This window comes from Phacochoerus africanus, chromosome 4, assembly GCF_016906955.1.
Source record: "Phacochoerus africanus isolate WHEZ1 chromosome 4, ROS_Pafr_v1, whole genome shotgun sequence".
NCBI lineage: Eukaryota > Metazoa > Chordata > Mammalia > Artiodactyla > Suidae > Phacochoerus > Phacochoerus africanus.
Genome location: NC_062547.1, coordinates 113,788,958 through 113,809,547, shown reverse-complemented (window position 1 = coordinate 113,809,547; position 20,590 = coordinate 113,788,958). Strand labels below are relative to the sequence as shown.

The window sequence follows — 20,590 nt, the reverse complement described above, 5'->3', positions numbered from 1 at the left end:
AACAGTTATCATATATAATAACCTAAAACGCCACTCTTGGGTATATACCCAAGAGAAATGAAAATATATGCCCACACAAAAATGTGTAAATGAATGTTTGAGCAGAATTTTTTTTTTTTTTTTTTGTCTTTTTGGCTCTTCTAGGGCTGCTCCCACAGCATACAGAGGTTCCCAGGCTAGGTGTCTAATCGGAGCTGTAGCCGCCGGCCTATGCCAAAGCCACAGCAAACAACACAGGATCTGAGACGCATCTGCAATCTACACCACAGCTCATGGCAACGATGGATCCTTAACCCACTGAGCAAGGCCAGGGATCGAACCCGCAGCCTCATGGTTTCTAGTCAGATTTGTTAACCACTGAGCCACAACGGGAAACTCCAAGCAGAATTATTTCTAATAGTCACAAAGTGGAACAACCCAAATGTTCATCAACTGATGAATGGATAAACACAACATGATATATCTATTCAAAGAAATATTTGGCAATGAATTACTGATACGAGCTACAATAGTGGATAAATATTGTAAGCATTATATTAAGTGAAAGAAGCTAAACACAAAAGACTGAGATACTGTACTATCTGCTTATATGAAATGCCCAAAATCTATATATATATAGAAATAAAAACCATACTAGTGGTTGCCTAGAGCTGGCAAATTTGGAAAGAAATGAGGAGTGACTGCTATTAGGAACTGAATTTCATTTTGAGGTGATAAAAGTGTTCTAAAATTGACTGTGGTAAAGATTGCAAAACTTTGCAAACAGGTTAAAAATCACTCATTGTATCATTTAAAGGGTGAATTCTTCAGTATGAGAGTTGTATCTCAAAGATGTTAAGAAAAATCACTATAGCATAACTTACAATCATCTGAAGGTCAGTTATCAGAAACTTCCCCCCAAATATCCTGCTTGTTTTCTATAAATCTCAAGAACTATGATAGAATGTATTTTCCTCCTCGTCTTCTAAAATTTCAGGCAGTGAATCTTTCCGGGTCAATTAAACAAATAACAATGTACATATTTTACTTTTAGGTCTGGCTCATCATACCAGAGGTCAATTTCTTCTTAATTCAGCTGAAAATGAGACAAGGTTTACCTCTCTAACCTCAGTGATAGCATCTAAAGAGATGATAAAAATGTGGGCTTTCCAAACAGAACAAATTACAAATTTTTTTCTCAACTGAAAGTTGTGGGTTTATGATGAAACAAGAAGAGGGCAGAAAAGACTATGGAAAAACGTACTTCGTCAAGATTTCAAAGTAGGTGTTCCCATTGTGGCTCAGGGGACCATGAGTTTTCGGGTTCAATCCCTGGCCTTGCTCACTGGGTTAAGGATCCAGCCTTTGCCATGAGCTGTGGTGTAGGTCACAGACGCGGCTCAGATCTGATGTTGCTGTGGCTGTGGTGTAGACCAGCAGCTATAACTTAGATTCATCCATCCCCTAGCCTGGGAACCTCTGTATGCTGCTGGTGCGGCCCTAAAAAAAAAGATTTCCAAAGTAGCAACCAGGATACTAAATGGACATTGACGTAAACAAATCAGTACAAAGGAATTGATTTATTCACTTTAAAATCAAGTAGGATAATCCCAGTTGTCTCATCTTGTAGGTAGCAGCTTTAAAAAATTTACTTTCAAATACTATATCTTCATGGGTCACAAAAAAAGAACAATTATTCTGTTATTTTACCTACAGGTGAGCTAAGCCTTAGTGAAGATATACTCTATCTCATCCCATGTTCTGAAAAGAAGAATAAAAAACTTTTTTTTTTTTTTTTAGGACAAAGAATGGTGAAACTTTTTTTTAACTATATGAGATTGTAATTTTTTTTTTTTTTGTCTTTTTAGGGGCACATCTGCATCATATGGAGGTTCTCAGGCTAGGGGTCGAAGTCAGAGCTGTAGCTGCCAGCCTATGCCACAGCAACACCAGACCCAAGCCGAGTCTGTGACCTACACCACAACTCGTGGGATCTTTAACCCACTGAGTGAGGCCAAGGATTGAACCTGCATCCTCATGTATGCTAATCAGGTTTGTTTCCACTGAGCCATGACAGGAACTCCTAATTTTTTTTTTTTTTGTCAGCCGTGTTCACAGCATGTTCCCAGGCCAGGGACTGAACAAACCCTGGCCACAGCAGCAATCAGAGTCACAGCAGTGACAAAGCCAGATCCTTAACCCAGTGAACCACCAGGAACTCCAGATTATGGTTCATTTTATTTTGTAACTTTGAATAAATATCATTTCTGCTTCTAAATACATCTAGTTCTGGTCTAAGCTTTGACAGCATTTTTTTTCTTTCATCATCAGGAACTTCAAAAGGAGTATGAAGAGCTTAGAAGAATAAAAAGGGAAACAGAATCTGGCAGCTGTGTGGGAAACACTCCAGCCCATTCTAAGGACTTATTTATATTCACCAATATTCTAAGTGAGGGTGAATATAAAATAATTTAATATATGGTATTGCTCCTTGAGGAATGACAAATAAAATTTTTTACAACTCTATCATTAAGGCTATGTCTAATTATTAAATCAGTAGAGATTATAAATACTTTAGGAATTAAGGGAATTAGCTTCTGCATTTTCTTGTAACTGAGAAATCCTAGGGAATACCATTCAAATCACAGTCTATGTGAATTTGTTCAGTGTCCAACCTTTACAACCATAGGTGGTGGATACGATCATAGCATAGTCATTCAGTAGAATATCATTCAGCCCTAACATAAAAAAAGAATATTTGTGTATTGATCTGGAACTATCATTAAGAACTATTAATAGGAGTTCCCGTTGTAGCGCAGTGGTTAACGAATCCGACTAGGAACCATGAGGTTGCGGGTTCGGTCCCTGCCCTTGCTCAGTGGGTTAACGATCCGGCATTGCTGTGAGCTGTGGTGTAGGTTGTAGACGCGGCTCAGATCCCGCGTTGCTGTGGCTCTGGCGTAGGCCAGCGGCTACAGCTCCGATTAGACCCCTAGCCTGGGAACCTCCATATGCTGCGGAAGCGGCACAAAGAAATAGCAAAAAGACAAAAAACAAAAAACAAACAAAAAAAAGAACTATTAATAGAAAAAAGTAAAATAAAGAACTTGGTATGCTTATATTATGTAAGAAGAAGGAAGAATAAAGGCAATTAAACTTACTTGTAAGTGCATAAAATATTTCTAGAAGAACACACAGTGGCTGGCTCACAAGAATGGAAGAGAGATTTTTCATCATTTCCTTTTGGTACCATTAAATTTTGTTTTAGGTAAACATATTGTTAATACTTATTCAAAAAATCAAGGAATTTCTGATGAGAAAAAGAAAAGAATTAATAAAAATTGGAGTAGCCCCGAAAAGTTTCCTAGAAATGGTAAGATATGAGGTAAGGCTGGAATAATAATCATGATTTAGATTATAAGTCAAAAAAGGAAATATATTTCAGGAAGCAGTATGGGTAAAATAAGTAGAGGGTGAAGTAAGAAAAGAAATGTCTCCAAAATCAAGCTATCTGTGGCAAGCAGTGGCAGATGGCATGCCAATTTATCTCTTGCTATTTTAGTATTAAGGAAACTAGTAAGGCTCCGACTCCTTTAGTTAGTTGGTTTTTAAGGCAAAATAACAAGGTCATGAATGTGACGTTTTAAATGATTAACATCCCAGTACTAGTTACACAAGTATGTTCAGTTTGTGAAACTTCATAAAGCTAAGCACCTGTGATCTGTACACTTTTCTATATCTATGTTATAGTTAATCAAAAGAGACATAAAGATTTTAATCTGGAAACGAGGTAGAAAATAGCTTGAAGAGAGCAAAAACATACAATGAGACATAAGAAGGCAAATTAACAAGTCATAATAGCTTGAGAAATGAGGATCTTTTATTGACAATGTCAGTTAGAATTAGGATGAAAGAGCCCTGACCTGGTAAATGGGCTGAGAGGGAGAGTGACAGACGATCCAGTGACAACTTCAAGGCTTTCATAAGAAATAGTGACAATATCAATAGAAAAGGAAGACTAGGATATGGGGCTACTTTAAAGAAAATACATTCATTTCAGCAGGAAATAATGCCTCGATAAAATTTTAAAGCTAAAGATCCAAATTTGAGAGTCAACTGCTTAAAGCTGATGAAACCAATAGACTGAATGTTGACAGAAAAGCAAAGTTAAGGACAAAGCCCATGAGAACTGTCAATGGAGGAACTAGGGGAGGAAAAGCCAAACAAAGGGTAGAGATTAAGTAAGCAAAAGAATAAAAGAGATTTGACCCCAGTTGCAAATGCAAGGATAAAAAGGAAGTTATTAGCAATGTCAAATGTCAGAGGGAGATGTGAAAGCCACAAAAAGCCATTATTGGAACTTTCGGTAAAGCTGGTACAGTGAAAGAAGAACCTGAGAAGTTCCAACCACCAAAAACTAATGAAAAGAACAAAAACTGGCTTAAAAAAATAAAAATGTAAACATATCATCAGCAAATTAAGGAGTACAGCTTTATGCCACAAGTTTCACAACACAGTCTCAAAGGAAAGAAAGAAAATTTTGGTGCTCTAGGCAGCATGGAAATGTGCCCAACACTACCCTAACTTCCAGGAGATATCCTGAGGAAGGAGAATTAACAAAATCCTGAGAATTCACATGGGATAGTCCAACGTGAAAAGAAGCATCAGAGGTTGAAAACACAAACGCAGGGTAAAATCAAGAAAATAACTAAAGAAAGAAGCTTCTACCAAGACAGGACCTCAGAAAATTCAAGGAGGAGGGCAGCCTTGGCTTGCCATTTTGCAGGCCAGAATTTGGCAGATGAAATTAAATCCAGAAATACCAGGGTGTTTAATGGAATCTCATCAGAGGGAGTAAATGGCAGGGGCCCCAACAAGCCAAACTCAGTCCTAGCCAGTATCTCTCCAACCCCTATCTCCATGCTCAAATGACAAAGAAATCAAAATCAAAAGTAAAATCTAGGAGTTCCCTTGTGGTGCAGCAGATTAGGGATCCATCACCATCACTGCAGTAGCTCAGGTCACTGCTGTGGCACAGGTTCAGTCTCTGGCCTGGGAACTTCCACATGGTTGTGGATTTGGCCAAAAAAAAAAAAAAAAAGTATAGCCTAGCTTCTGATCCAGACAAGATGGCATAAACCACTTTTCCCTGTTCTGCTCCACGAAACACATTATAAACACTGGAAAAAGCAAGAGACAACCAAAGAAGAACTCTAAAAGGCAGAAAGAAGGCAAACTCCTTGGCCCTAGGAATGGAAGAAAAGCAGAAAGGCAAGGTGTCTTGTATTCCACTTACCCAATAGAAAAAGGCCATCCAGACCTGACTTTTCCCAACAGTCAGTCTAGTAATGAAAAGCAGTCCACGTAGGCTAACTCCTCCCAGGATCCAACAAGAGTCCCTGTGACAACGTCAAGCAAGCCAGACCCCACCAGCAAGGGATTCAGACTGGGAGCCTCACCAAAAACAAACAGCCAGGGGAAGTACTCTCCTTCCCTGATAGGCCTGAGAATCCCCTTTTCTGCCAAGAGAAACGGAACTAGGCAGGAAGAAACAGCAAGAGAGATCCAGCTAGAGCAAGCAGCCCAAGTCAGGAAGCCTCCTTGTCAATCAATGATACCCCAATAAAATTTAAAAATAAAGTACATATAGACAACTGAAAAAAAAAGAAATGAAGGAAAGAAGCTTCCCTGTCCCCACAGGATCTCCTTTCCTACCCAGAAATGCTGCAGCAGGTACACAGAACTAGCAAGAGGCTTTAGTAAGCTTTAGTAAGAGGTCCAGTCCAGGAAGCTCCTTCTTCTCTGTGAGTCCAAGACTTTCCTTTCCTACCCAGAGGCACTAGGGAAATTAGGAGGCATGATAAGGAAGTAACATCTCACTTCTTTAATTTACAGCTAGTAGCTCAGCCTAAGAAAAATGTCTCCTACTCTCTCAAGCAGCACCAGCAGGAACCACTGGGAGCCCTAGTGATACCAGATATAGCAAACCAAGATAACGACACAAAGACTCTGAAAATTAAACTGTCATTGCAACCACAACCCACAAAAATAGGTCAAGACCTGCATGTTAAATCTAAACAGAGTGACTGATGGTCTGTGAAAATAAGAGATTAAAATAGGGCCCTGAGTCTCCTAACATAATAGATAAAATATCTAGGATTCAGTTGAAAAGTCATCTATCATACTGAGAACCAAGAAAAAATCAAAAATGAATAAGAAAAGCCAACTAACACCAACATCAAGATGAATCAAATGTTGGAATTATAAGAAAAGGATTTTAAATCAGCCATCATAAAAATGCTTCAACAATCAATTACAAATTCTCTTAAATGTAAAACATCAATTGCAAACTCTCTTAAAATAATTATAAAAAGTCTAGAAAAAAAAAGTTACAAAAGTAACCAGATAGAAACTACAGAACTAAAAAAGGAGCAACAGGAAGAAAAAAGTCACAGGAAGGGCTCGATAGAGGATAAAAACCAGTGAATCTAAGAACAGAGCAATAAAAGTCAACCAATCCAAACAACAGAGAGAAAATAGACTGAAGGAGTTCCCATCATGGCGTAGCAGAAACGAATCCAACAGGAACCATGAGGTTGTGAGTTTGATCCCTGGCCTCGCTCTGTGGGTTAAGGATCTGGTGCTGCCATGAGCTGTGGTATGGGTTGCAGACGCAGCTCAGATCTGGTGTTGCTGTGGCTGTGGCATAGGCCTGCAGCTACGGCTCCAATTCAAGCCCTAGCCTGAGAACTTCCGTGTGCTGCAGGGGAGGCCCTGAAAAGACAAAAGACCAAAAAAAAAAAAAAAGAAAAAGAAAAAAGAAAGAAAGAAAATAGACTGAAAAAAATAAACAATAAAGCCTCAGGGACCTGTGGGACAATAATGAAAGACCCAACATTTGCACCATCTGAGTTCCAGAAAGAGAGCAGAAAATACAGCTAAAAGAGTATTCACAGAAATATGTCTGTCTTGGTGAATGAAAGATCAAGATAGCATGGCAGTAGTAGAGGACAGACCACAGATTAACAGACAAGAATAAAGAACCCAGAAATAGACCACACAAATATGCTCAACTATTTTTTGACAAAAGTACAGAAGCAATTCAATGGAGGAAAACTAGCCTTTTTAATAAATGGTACTAGAGGAACTGGATATCTATAAAAGCAGAAGGAAGGAGGAAGGGAGGGAAAAAAGAAAGAGAAAAAAGAAAAAAGTGAACCACAACTGAACACCTTACACAAAAATTAATTCAAAAGGATCATAAGCTTAAATGTAAAGATAAAATTGCAAAATGTCCAGAAAAAAAAATTAGGAGGAAATCTTCAGGATCCAAAGCTAGGCAGAATTCTCAGATTTCATATAAAAAACACAATCCATAAAAGAAAAAACTGATAAACTGGGCTCTTCAAAAGTAAAAACATCTTCCCTATGAAAGTCCATGTGAAGATGATAAAAAGAGAAGCTATCTTTTTTTTTGTTTGTTTTATGTTTGGGAGAAAATATCTGGAAACCGCATTGTCTAACAGAGGACTGGTACCCAGAATACATAAACTCTCTCAAAATTCAACAGTTAACAACAACAACAATCCAAAGATAAAATAAGCAAAAGACATGAAGAGACTTTTCACAGAAAAGGATATAAAAATGGCAAAAAAAAAAAGATGTTCAATAGAAATCAGCCATTGCAGAAATACAACTAAAACCCACAATGAGATACCACTACAGACCTGTCAAAATGTCTAAAAAAATAGATAAATAATGACAAGACCAAACACTTGTAAGGATATGGAAAAACTGGATCACTCATTTGTTGATGGTCAGTAGACAAGATGGTACAGCCACTCTGGCTTCTTATAAAACTCAACATTTAACTAACTACCATATGACCCAGCAACTGCAGTCTTGGACCTCTATGCCACAGAATGAAAACATGCCTTCACACAAAAACCTGAACACAAGTGTTCACAGCAGCTTTATTTGAAACAACCAAAAGCTGGAATCAACACAGGGATCCTTCAACAGATGAATGCACACCAATGGAATACTACCTATAGCTAAAAGGAACAATCTATCAATGTGGATCTAACAACTTGGATGTATCTCCATGAATCCTGCTGAATGAAAAAAGCCAATCCCTCAAAGTTATATATTGTATGATCACATTTATATAACATTCTTGAAATGACAGAATTTTGGGAAAAGAACAGATTAGGGGTTGCCAGGGTTTGGGACCTAGAGAGTGGAAAGGGGTGGTAAGTGTGGCAACACAAGAGGAACACAAGGGTTTCTAATAGTCTTGGAACTTGTCAGTACCTTGATAGTAGTGGCAGATACATGAATCTAGACAGGTAATAAAATGTTATAGAACTTAGTATATACACAACAGAGGGGTAGAGTTAAAACTGCAGAAATATGAGTAAGATTAGTGAATTATGTCAATGTTAATACTATAGTTCTCATAGTTTTTCAAAATGTTACCATGGGGGGGAAACTGGAAAAAATAGACAGGGATTATTATCTCATACAACTGCGTGTTCATCTACAATTACCTCAAAAGAAATTTCAATTGAAAAAAAAAAAAAAAAGTAATGCCCAGACCTCAAACTACAGCTGGGGGGAAGAACAATAATGTGGAGATAGTGCTACAAATTTAGCTACATTCTCCTACAAGTCATAGGACAGAGGTGCCTATGTCAACCATGAGGAAGATGAAAAAAATTATAGGGAAATTATACAGTCATTTTGTGGCCAAAACTTACAAAGAAGAACAGAGAGTGTGGGTGAGGGTATAATACAGACTGATTTGTATTTGTATCAGCCAAAGAATTACTCAGTTCTATTCTCCCACCAGCACTTAAAACAGTGCCTTGCATATTCAGTAGACAATAAAAATCTGTTAAATGAATTAACTGGTTGAGGCTATATACAACATTATACACACACACCTCCATATCATACAATCCCTACTTAGCCATCTTTATTCTTTAGGATACTTAGTGATACCAGGTATTAATTTTACCACTACTTGTAACACTAGGTTAATACTATGTACGACCCTAACCTACAGGTTAAAATTGAAGCTCCTGTGCCAGGTAATCAAAGCTGGCCTCAGACAGCCTTCCACCATCAAAAGTAGTACCTCAACCTAACTACCTATAATCCCTGAAATGTCTCACGATCATACACCTCAGCGCCTTTGCAGACGCTGTTCCTTCAGTCTAAGTGTTGTTTCTCCTCCTCTGCTTGGAGAGTTATCAACAATTAAACTAAGTTGTATTCTCTGTGAAGCCTTCTCTGACCATCCCCGAAACCACAACCACCCAGACCAACTTAGGCGTTGTTCCCTTTTCTTGCATTTCAGGGATCATGTATGTATCTCCGATTACTGTAATATTTCTCATCATCTATTTTAATTATTTGTTCAGGTATATCTCTCTCATTAAAGTATGAGCTACATGGAAATAAAGACATCACAGAGTTTTCATCTTTACATCACTGGAGCTAAAATTATTACCCAGATACAGCAGGCATTCAATCCATTATAAATAACTGCAAGAGCAAACTAATTTTTTAAAAGATTTATAAATGAGATTTTAAAGAACTATTTCTATAATTTAGTGAATTGTAAGTACAAATCAGGCAGAAATACAGTATTATACAAAAGTAAATGCATGTTATTAACAAAGATGTCTTTTTTTTTTTTTTTTTTGCCACACAACAGCATGTGTAAGTTTTGGAGCCAGGGATCGAACCTATACCACAGCAGCAGCCTGAGCCACATCAGTAACAATACTGGATCCTTAACCCACTAAGCTACCAGAGAATTCCGAAGATATCTATTTTTAAATAATATCTTTTTTAAAAGTGAAACTAGTAAAAATTCTAAAAAAAAAAAAAACTATCATTTAGATTTATATAAATCATTCTTATTTAATGGTATTCAATTTGGTATTTGGGATCAAGTGAGATACACTGAGTTTTCAATTCACCATAAATAGTGATTAAAAACTTTAAGAGAAACATTAAAATCTGCCATATTTTCAAAAATAGAATTTCATTTTGTATAAAGTAGATCTGCAAATACAGACTTCTTAAACAAAAATGGACATTATTAAGTTGCAGGATATAAAACAGATAACTAGTTTCCTTGGAAGGACAATAGAACTCACGAGGTATTTCTTGTAAATATAAGGGCATATGCAGTATTTGTTTTAAAATGTCTCTTGAGGAGTTCCTATTGTGGCTGAGCGGTAACAAACCCAACTAGTATCCATGAAGATGCAGGTTTGGTCCCTTGCCTCATTCAGTGGGTTAAGGATCCGGCGTTGCCATGAGCTGTGGTGCAGGTTGCAGATGCGGCTGGGATACCGAGTTGCTGTGGCTGTGGCGTGGGCCGGCAGCTGTAGTTCCAATTCAGTCCCTAGCCTGGAAACCTCTATATGCCTCCAGTGAGGTCCTAAAAAAATAAGAAAAAATTTTAAAAAGACAAAAAATTAGAAAAAAAAATGTTTCTTGTTTTTCAATTTTTGGCTCCACAACTGGCAACATTTTTACATTCTCCAAATATAGAGGTGAAAATACTGTTTTTATTTAGCATAAAGAAACTTTTATCTGTATTGAATGCTTTCTTTCAAGTAAGGGAGATTTATTTTAACACAGATGACATTATGGTCAAAACTATTTCTTTAATTATTCCCTTTTTTTTTTTTAACATTGAGCCAAAAATTCAAGTATACCAGAATGGGTATGCTTATTTAGAAAAAATCAGAAAATAAATGAATAAAAGCTGTGTAACAGAAATAGAGAACCTTTCACTCTTCCCCAAGAGATTCTCATAAGCTTGCAAGAAATTTAATAGAGTTTGAATTTATAATCCTTGACTAATAAAACCCATTCAGATCAGTTTATGCTTCAAGTTACTTTATTAGAATATGCTTGTTCACTGATAAAAACTATAAAATCATTAACCAGTTAAAGTACAAAAAACAATTACTTAAAAATATTTCTTACCTTTTATATGCTTCCATACTGACAAAAGTCAGAAACAGTGACTATTTGAACAAAATATCAAGACAGAAACAAAGTCAAAAAAGCCACCAAGTGTACAAGTAATAATCACAGTAACAAGCCAAAAAAACTAATGTCACATGAATAGAAAGTGAGGTGCTTTTTCAGAAGCAGTTAGGCAGGAATGAGTCAGTCACTGAAGTTTAACTACGAAGACAAGGTCATTCATTACCAGTTAATATATGCTGACCTTGACCACCTTACAGATACAGTATCTAAAACTCCTTCTACACTTTCCTTATTTCAAATGCTTTAGCTCAATTTAAAATAAAATTTAAATTCAACTGAAACAGTACTAGATTAGCCAAACAGCCTACTGGAAGAGCATTAATAGATAATGGTGTTTCATTGAGAGAGAACACTGAATAAAAACTGTGCGTGTTTATAAACAAATGAACAACATGTTTGGTTTAAATTAACTATTTTTTTAATTTTAAAATGCACTCGAAGTCCTGAAATTTAAAATTATTTAAGGAGAGCAGGATTATTAACAGCATTTTTTGTTTTAATATATTATATAAATCAACAGGTATATATTGCATAACCATGGGAGAGACACTGTTAAGGATACAAAGATAAATACAACCCTGGGTTACTGCCTTCAAATAATTCACAGTTTATTAAGAACAGACAAGCTCACAGGTACAATGATACAATTCATTCAAAATTCATTCAGTGACAGTAGTGAGCCTCTATTTGCCAGGCAGATTTCTCAGTGCCAGGAATACCAAGATATCACAAGAAGCTCATCACCAGTAGAGGTGACAAACTTGGAAACAAACAAATGCCACAGAATTAAACAGCCTCATGAATACAAATTGGTTATAAACTCAGTGGGTTTACAGAGAATGTATGTACAACATTCCTAGAGACATCAGGGAAGCCTTCAGGGAATATAAAAGCCTGAGGTACAAAGCACTGCAAAGACACAAAGAAAGGAAAGAGCACAACTGAGCAGAGGACTCAAAAAGCCTTTATGAAGAGAATATCATTTCACAGGGTGTATGTGTATCATCCTCTATAGCTTAAACTAATACTATGTCAATTATATCAAATTAAAGGTGGAAAAACAATTTTTTTTATTTATTTACTTATTTGCTTTTTAGGGCCACACCCGTGGCATATGGAAGTTCCCAGACTAGGGGTCAAATCGGAGCTGTAGCTGCTGGCACACACCACAGCCACACTGGATCTGAGCCACATCTGTGACCCACACCACAGCTCACGGCAACGCCAGATCCTTAACTCACTGAGCACGGCCAGGGATCGAACCCACATCCTCATGGATATTAGTCAGATTCATCTACACTGCACCACAACATGAATTCCCAACAATTTTTAATTTAAAAAAAAAAAAAGAGAACACCTCTGGCAAGCCTTGAGGGACAGCCACAAAGGACCGCACATATTGCATGTCTCTCCGCAAAGGTGTAGGTGGGAGATGGCTTTGTAAACACTCCTGGGTTGAAATCTTAACGCTACCATTTCATAGCTGTGTATCTGTACATTTTAATTAACCTCCTAAAAGATCAGTTTTCTTACCTTTATAGTGGGGATAGTACTACCTAGTTTTCAGGGTTGTTGTGAAGGCTGGCAAAGATAAAGTATTCGATGTGTCCAGCTTTGAGGAGACATTAAAAAGTAGCCATTGCTTGAGAGAGAGAGCACCCACATGATACAGAGCACAGAAGAGCAGGGATGGAGGAGGGTTCCTGTCTAAGGAAATATCTGAACATAAGCAAGGATACACAGCTGAAAAAACAGGGAGCATGTTCATGAAACATACCTGATTTGAAGGAAAACAGGAGAACAAAAGGTTAAAAGGACGGAGTGTGACCACAGTGCCTGTATCCTTGCGTGCCCTAAATTCCAGAATATAACTGTTATCTCCTGACCTTTAACTCTTCCTATAGGATCAATTATTATAAGAGTTCAAATTAAGGCCAAGTTTTTTTCCTTCAAAGACAGTAACAATGTAGGGAGAAGCCAAATTAATCTCAACACCTATATGTGTACTTTCAAAGAGGCTCATTAAAGGCACACATACGCTAACAGAATGGCAACCAACAAGGTGTTGTCAGTTGCACATTATAAGAACTAGGCCAAAGCCAGTCTCTACTCTGCAATGAGAAAGCCTGTCAGGGAGCCCAGATCAGACAAACCTTGCGCCACTGTTTAGAACATGGAGGAAAAATTAGTTTCATTCTTGGCTTTTTTGGGTAATTCCATCTTTTCCCAAAAGGCAAGGCCTAATCTCCACTCCCATCCTATCCTTCTTTATAGCCATGCCCAACATATCTGTTTTCTTCCTAAATTGTTCTTCCAGCATTCCATTCCGTTTGTAAATAAACCTCGCTAAACCTCTGTCCTCCAATTCCCATCTGGTTCCCCCAAAACACAGAACTCTCAGGAAGGAGCACACCTTGCTTACATTCCATCACCCATATCCATGGAGATAGGGTGCAGGGGAAAGGGGTGGGGTGGAGTGGAGGGATGGGTAACATTACCCTGATCCCCCAGTTTCATTTCTAAATCACTGCTCTTCCAATCTTACTTAAAAATCTCTTCGCCTTTGAAATTTACACCATTCAGCTTTACCAAATCCTATCCCACCTTGCTATTATTACTTCCAATCTGCCTCTCAATCTCCACTTGCTCCCAAATCTTATTCTCCAACCCAACTCTTAGCTTCATCCATGGAGCTTTTTGACCTCTGTACCCTTTCTGTTCTCCAAAGAACCATTCAATCAAGTCCATTTCAACTACCCACTGCAACTGGCCCTAGCCAGAATCCAAAACTGTTTCATCTCTACAATGGTAAATTTTAATATTCTAGATTGAGACTCTAACCTACTAACTTCCTATCCCTCTCTGGAATCTGAACTATCTACTCTTTCCTCTCAAAGTGATCTCAACCACCCACTGATCAAACTATTTTCTCTAAAATTTATCAGCTCCCCCATATTCTCTCCCTTTTAGAGTAAGGATGTTAATATCCAGAACTGGGGGGACTCTCAAGAGTAAAATTATTTCTTCTATTCTTTATTCTTTATAAAGAATGCTGTTCTTTATTTATTCTTTATTAATGCCAGGACTGCAGGTGTAAACCTGGTCTGTCCTAGTCAAACTAGGACATGTAGCCCCTCTACTTCTTTCCATACACATTGAGAGTCAGCTGACTTCCCTTGACTTTCTTTCTAACGCATTTGTCATAAAAACCTCCAATTCTGAATCAATTCTTTATTCCCTCTAGCCATTTTTTTAAAGCTCGGCTACCTCTTACTAGTATTTCAAGACTGTGCTTAGATCACCTCCTGCAGCCAGCCTCCTCTTGCCTCTGGCTCTTTGTTATCATGCACTCAGGAAGTACAGCATCCTATTCATGACTACATCTTCATGTTTCTTATACAATGTCAGGCATATAGGTGGATTCCCATGGATATACTCAATGAGTCTCAACGTCTTCCTCTAACTATCTCCTGTGTGTTTATTCTGTAGTGCATCATATGAAAAATGATCGCTTTTATAATTTCGTAAAGATTAAACAAGTCAAAAAGAGGTACTTCTAAATTAACGGACAGCAATTACACAGATAAAAACTAGCAGGTATTTTCATTAGCATGAGCTTATTAAATGTATTTTCCTGTATATTCAATTAACTCTGGTTTTTGTTACTTTCTGCTAGTGATTCTATTCTCTTACATTTTGAATATAAAGTCACATCAGAGAAATTTTGGAAGTACATGAAATATAAATAGAAACGAAACAATAAGCAGGAAAAGCAAATTTTGGAACATGTGTATCAAATGATCTTATTTTTTAAATTATGCAAATATAAACACACATTTTTTAATACAGTCGGCTTGTCACAGCCACAGGTTCCATATCCATGGATGCAATCAACAGTGAAATCGAAATAATTGAGGGAAAAAAATTCCTAAAAGTTCCAAGAGCCAAAACTTGAATTTGCCACACACATACCAGCAACTTTTTACATAACATTTACACTGTATTAGGTATCGTGGGTAATCTAGAGATGATTTAAAGTACAGGCCTAGTTCATTTTATTGTGTTTCACTTCACAGATAATGCATTTTTTTACAAATTGAAGGTCTGTAACAACCCTGCATCAAGCAAATCTAGTGGTGCCATTTCTCAAACAGCATTTTCTCACTTCACGTCACATTTTGGTAATTCTCTCAATATTTCAAACATTTCATTACTGGGATCAGTGATCTTCGATGTTATTATTAGATTCACTGAAGGCTCAGATGATGGTTAGCATTTTTCAGCAATAAAATATTTTTTTGGGCCATGCCCACGGCATGAGGAAGTTCCTGGGCAAGAGATCAAACACACGCCACAGCAGTGACCCCAGCCACTGCAGGGATCACGCTGGATTCTTAACCCATTGCACCACGAGAGAGCTCCAGCAATAAAGTATTTTTAATCAAGGTATATACATTGTTTTTTAAAAACATAATACTACTGCACACTTAAAAAAAACAAAGTACAGTGTAAATATAACTTTTATGTGCCTTGGAAAACCAAAAAAATTGTGTGACTTGCTTTATTGCGATTCACTTTATTGCAGTGGTCTGGAACTAAATCCACACTATCTCTGAGGTTTGCTTGTATATGGGAGGATGTGTGTAGGCTATATGCAAATACTATGCCATTTTATACAAGAGGCTGTTAGCAGCAGCGATCCTGGATCACTGGTATCCTATGCAGATACCAAGGCATGACTGTACATATGTTTTAAAAGTCCAAAGTGATACACATCAAACTTTTAACACTGGCTACCTCTGAAGAGGGAGAGTTATTTAGAACATTGGACAGAATGTCACTTTTATTTCATGTATCTCCAGTTTGTACTTTTATAAGAGGATATTCATTTTATAATAGTAAAAAGATGTAAAGAAAAGACTCCTCAACATGTTTTTCTTAAGACTGAGGATTAAGAAGAAAAAAATCAAATTTCAAAATGGAATACTTAGGATTAAAAACTATTTCTCCTTCAAATACATTTCTTTTTATTCAGAAAATGACAAAGTATTTATATCATGAAATAGAAAAATCTCCCAATTGTATTCACATAGAATGCTTCTGGTTTCCACCGGACAATTTCATCCTTGTTCAATATCTCAGGCTTCTGAACCACAAATCTCATCTTTCTCTGTTCCTTCATTTGTTTCAGGTTTCACCAGAACCAATTCTAAGTCTAATTTAGCACTTCAACAATAAACTGGTCTAACCACAGATCAAATCATTACTGTGGTTGCTCAGGAGAGGAATCTCTTTTTGCTCTATGTCTTAGTAAAAGGCTTTCATTCATTCATTTATTTATTCATCCAATAAGAACTTTGAAAATGTCTGCAATATGCCAGGTACTGAGTGAGGTCCTCAGTACAGTGAAAAAAAGTACTGGTCGCAGCCTCTGGAAGCTTAATAGAGGCAAGGAAGTGTTCTAATACCTGACGGTAACTGCTCTAAAGATCCCTGTACTAAGCAGACTAAAAACACACAAGTATAATCTAAACCTGCCTGAAGTGCTAAGAAGGAAAAGCCTTCATAGAAATCTCTAGAAAAGCCAGAGTAGTCCCTTCCTCACTGGAAATTTCTTCCTTTCCTCTCCACCAAAATTTGACACTCCACATTTGGAAAGTACTGCTTAAAACTTACCTCCTACTTTCTCTGCACAAAACGCCACTAGTTCCTAAAAGAAAACCAACCAAATCTGTGAAACTCAGAAGCAAGCAAGGAAGGAAGAGAATACTCGCAAAAGGGCAGCCCTATACAACAGGTACCAGAAAGAGTGGGTACTTAAATCTTATTGCACCTAGCTCTGGTTGCCTCTACTAACCTGCTCACATATCATTTGCATTTCAATCTACATCTCACTTCAAATTATGCATTTTTCAAAGATGAAGACTTAGACTGCTACAGCTTTATAATGTCCACGGTGACTACATATACATATTCCTAAGTATAATCAACTGGTTAGAAGGTAGGAGTGGGCCATGATGTACGGGGAAGTAGCTTCTGCAGAATTTCAATTGCCAACTAGTGCCTCTGGACTGAATACAACATAAATCTTCGAGTTTTTTTTATCTTTAACTTAATGTAACCAAATGTAAAAACCTCAGCCCCTGTAGATTTAAAGTTGAAATGAGGTTTAAAAAAAAAAAAAAGAAAAAAGAAAGAAAAGAAAAAGCTTGGAATAAATAATTTTATCTCCAGCAACTTCAGAGAATTGGAGAGAAAAAGGAAAGTACGAATAAGCTTTGGACAAATAAGGTTCTAAGAAACCAGGCTAGGAGTTCCTGTCGTGGCTCAGTGTTTAACGAATCCGACTAGGAACCATGAGGTTGCAGGTTTGATCCCTGGCCTTGCTCAGTGGGTTAAGGATCCGGCGTTGCCATGAGCTGTGGTGTAGCTTGCAGACGCGGCTCGGATACCGAGTTGTTGTGCCTCTGGTATAGGCTGGGAGTTACAGCTCTGATTCAACCCCTAGCCTGGGAATCTCCATATGCTGTGGGAGCAGCCTAAGAAATGGCAAAAAAAAAAGACCAAAAAAAAGAAAAAAAAGAAACCAGGCTAATTCTCAAGACATTAGGTATACACAAACTATATCTTTTTAAAAGAAAATACAAAAGCTCGTCAGTTTGATGAGATCCCATTGGTTTATTTTTGCTTTTATTTCTGTTGCTTTGGGAGACTGACCTGAGAAAACATTTGTAAGGTGGATGTCAGAGAATGTTTTGCCTATGTTCTCTTCTAGGAATTTGATGGTGTCTTATCTTATATTTAAGTCTTTAAGCCATTTGGAGTTTATTTTCATGCATAGTGTGAAGGTGTATTCTAGTTTCATTGATTTGCATATAGCTGTCCAGGTTTCCCAGTAATACTTGCTTAAAAGACTGTCTTTTTCCCATTTTATGTTCTTGCTTCCTTTGTCAAAGATTAATTGACCACAGGTGTCTGGGTTTATTTCTGGGTTCTCTATTCTGTTCCATTAGTCTGTATGTCTGTTTTGGTACCAGCACCACACTGTCTTGATGACTGTGACTTTGTAATATAGCCTGAAGTCTGGGAGAGTTATACCTCCTGCCTGGTTTTTGTTCCTCAGAATTGCTTTGGCAATTCTGGGTCTTTTGTGGTTCCATATAAATTTTTGGATTGTTTGTTCTATTCTGTGGAAAATGTCCTGGGTAATTTGATAGGGATTGCACTGAATCTGTAGATTGCTTTGGGTAGTATGGCCATTTTTACAATATTAATTTTTCCAACCCAGGAGCATGGAACATCTTTACATTTCTTTACATTTTCTTTAATTTCTTTGATTAATGTTTTATAGTTCTCAGCATATAAGTCTTTTACCTCCCTGGTCAGGTGTATTCCCAGATATTTGATTTTTGGGGTGCAATTTTAAAACATACTGTATTTTTGTATTCCTTTTCTAAGCACAGCAAAGGAAACCAAAAAGAAAACAAAAAGACAACGTACAGAATGGGAAAAAATAGTTTCAAATGATGCAATGGACAAGGCCTTAATCTCTAAAATATGCAAGCAACTTATACAACTCAACAACAAAAAAGCCAACAACCCAATTGAAAAATGGGCAAAAGACCTGAATAGACATTTCTCCAAGGAAGATATACAGACAGCCAAAAAAGCACATGAAAAAATGCTCAACATCCCTGATTATTAGAGAAATGCAAATCAAAACTACCATGAGGAGTTCCCGTCGTGGCGCAGTGGTTAACGAATCCGACTAGGAACCATGAGGTTGCGGGTTCGCTCCCTGCCCTTGCTCAGTGGGTTAACGATCCGGCGTGGCCGTGAGCTGTGGTGTAGGTTGCAGACGCAGCTCGGATCCCGCGTTGCTGTGGCTCTGGCATAGGCCGGTGGCTACAGCTCCAATTCAACCCCTAGCCTGGGAACCTCCATATGCTGCGGGAGCGGCCCAAGAAATAGCAACAACAACAACAACAACAACAACAACAACAAAGACAAAAAGACAAAAAAAAAAGAAAACTATACATAGAACTACCAAAAAAATAAAAATAAAAACAAACAAACAAATAAATAAATAAATAAAAGGAGTTCCCATCATGGCGCAGCAGAAACTAATCCAACTAGGAACCATGAGCTTGCGGGACTGATTCCCAGCCTCGCTCAGTGGGTTAAGGATATGGCATTGCCATGAGCTGTGGTGTGGGTTGCAGACATGGCTCGGATTTGGTGTTGCTATGGCTCTGGTGTAGGCTCCGATTGGACCGGTCGCCTGGGAACCTTCATATGCTGCAGGTGCAACCCTAAAAAGACAAAAAAAAAACTACCATATGATCCAGCAACCCCACTCTTGGGCATACATCTGGACAAAACCTTCCTTCAAAAAGACACATGCACCCACATGTTCATTACAGCGCTATTCACAATAGTCAAGACATGGAAACAACCCAAATGTCCATCAACAAATGATTGGATTAGGAAGATGTGGTATATATACACAATGGAATACTACTTAGCCATAAAAAATAACCAATTACTGCCTTTTGCAGCAATATGGATGGAACTAGAGACTCATACTGAGTGAAGTAAGTCAGAAAGAAAAAGACAAATACCATATGATATTATTTATATCTGGAATCTAATAACCTTTCGACAGAAAAGAAAAACAAGGACTTGGAGAATAGACTTGTGGTTGCCAAGAGGAAAGGGAAGGGAGTGGGATGGATTGGGAGCTTGGGGTTAATATATGCAAACTATTGCTTTTGGAATGGATTAGCAGTGAGATCCTGCTGTGTAGCACTGAGAACAATGTCTAGTCACTCACAATGGAGCACAATAATGGGAGAAAAAAAATGTATACATGTATGTGTAACTGGGTCACCATGCTGCACAGTAGAAAAAAAATCGTATTGGGGAAATAACAATTAAAAAAAAGAAAAGAAAAGAAAATATATGTAAGTGTAACTTGGTCCCCATGCTGTACAGTGGAAAAAAGATAAATTAATTAAAAAAAAAAAGTACAGATCATGAAAAACAAAAACAGACAGGAACTGTTCAAGATTAGAAGAGAATAAAGAGATAAGAATCAAATGCAATGCATAAAACCTGACTGAATCCTGATTCCAAAAAAAATTTTGAAAACATTGTTTAAAGACAACGAAGGACCTCTGAATATGGACCATGATAATAAACATAGTCTTAAATTAATGTTAATTTTCTTATATAAATATTGATATTATAATCATGCCCAAAATTACCTATATTCTTAGGAAATGCATGTAAAAATTTGTATGACATTTAATTATATATTTATATTTTGAATATAGTTTCAATTTTATATATTTTTAAATATATAAAATATAAAGAGAGAGAAAATACAGCAAAAAGTTAATAGGGAATACAGATGAAAGGTAAATATGGGTGTTTATTGTCCAGTATTTTCCATTTTTTCTGCAGCACTGAACATTTTCAAAATGAAATACTGAAGGGGTGGGAAGATAGCTTAAGAGGATGTCAGCTTGACAGA

General features: G+C 37.3%; 1 protein-coding gene across 3 annotated transcripts in view; it reads right to left on the bottom strand.

Moving 5' to 3' along the window:
• The window catches only part of FER (FER tyrosine kinase), a 432,134-nt gene that overhangs the window by 385,588 nt on the left and 25,956 nt on the right, over window positions 1-20,590 (bottom strand). The window contains exon 1 of one of the 3 annotated variants that reach the window (XM_047778394.1): window positions 5,276-5,540. The exons of the other annotated variants lie outside the window; for them this stretch is intronic. The gene's annotated coding sequence lies outside the window, so the exon portion shown is untranslated. Of the gene's footprint in view, window positions 1-5,275; window positions 5,541-20,590 lie in introns of those variants that run through there. 3 annotated transcript variants of the gene reach the window in all.